The sequence below is a fragment of the Dendrobium catenatum genome, unplaced genomic scaffold (assembly GCF_001605985.2).
Source record: "Dendrobium catenatum unplaced genomic scaffold, ASM160598v2 fragScaff_scaffold_272, whole genome shotgun sequence".
Lineage (NCBI taxonomy): Eukaryota > Viridiplantae > Streptophyta > Magnoliopsida > Asparagales > Orchidaceae > Dendrobium > Dendrobium catenatum.
The window spans coordinates 408,014-409,341 of record NW_021318734.1 but is presented as its reverse complement, the minus strand read 5'-3'; positions in this window follow the sequence as shown (position 1 = coordinate 409,341).

The following is a 1,328-nucleotide window of genomic DNA, read 5'->3' as shown; positions in this document are numbered from 1 at the left end:
TTTGAACATAAATAGTTTAGATCGTGCTTTTTATTTTATTTTTAATGAAGCATTACATTGGCAATGTAAAATTCTTAAGACAAGGCAATGGCTTCCATAACTCTCTTTATAACATGGCCCAATTCAATTTTTTTTATTTTTGTAGGGACATTTAAGCCAATTAGTATGAACTCATATACACATCAAATATGAAAGACAAGAATAAAAAATCTTTTAATTGATAGTCAAATCACACCATCAACAAATTAATATGAGCTGCATAAGACCTCATTCAATGATAACTTGTAACTACGAATTCTCCTCAAGGGGTACTTATTGCCAATTTCATAGGGTACTTATTGCCAATTTCATTTTTTAATGTTTAAAATTGATTTCAGGACGGCTCATTTCCGCTTTAAAGTTAAAATTTGTCTTTTTTAAGGAAATAAAGTATATTAAATTCATTTTTTAATGAATTTATTTAGACATACACCAACCATCATTTATTCCAAACTTCTCAAAAAACATTTTTTTTTTGTTTGAAAGTGATGATTTCATTTTTCCTATTTAAAATATTAAAACAATAATTAACTTTTAAAGTATATTTTTAGTTATAAAAAAACAAATGAGCCCAGAGAGCTAGGTTGCTTCTTTAAAATCACAAACTATATATTTTTTTAATGTTATAAAATATATTATAAAAATAGAGAGTATAACATCTTAACTTTGTAGGAAGATTTATATTGCAAATAGATAAAAAAGATTTTTAAAAGATATCAAAATTTTAACATATAAACATGAAGATGTAAAAAAAAATATAATTATAGGGCTCAATCAAGTTAAAATGATTATTTTAGTATGTGAGATAGATTACAATTATGTCATTATACGTAATTAGGGAAGACATTGATAAAATATAATGGATGTGAACTATGCATGATGGATTTAGTGGTAAAACTTGAAGGGGCTTTGAGATATCATAATTATCTTTAGGAGATCAATTATGATATTTTGGTCCTATTTTAAGGAGAGAAGATCAGAGACAAAAAAAAAAATCTTGTATAAATCTTGATATTTATATTGAGTATCGATGATATGTATCGCCCTTATTGGTGAACACATGAGCAGAATTTCTTGGCCATGACATGAGGCAAAGTCGATGGGCTTTAAATTTGATGTTAACAACTAATGTCAACTTTATAAGAGATGATGTGTGTCGATGTTGTTTGTGTAGACAAGCAATGATGTTGACACACATCATTATTTAACTCAGCAATCTAAATGGTCCTTAGAGGAGATGGATTCATCAACACATGTCAATGGTAATGATAGGTAAGGAGTAAGCATCA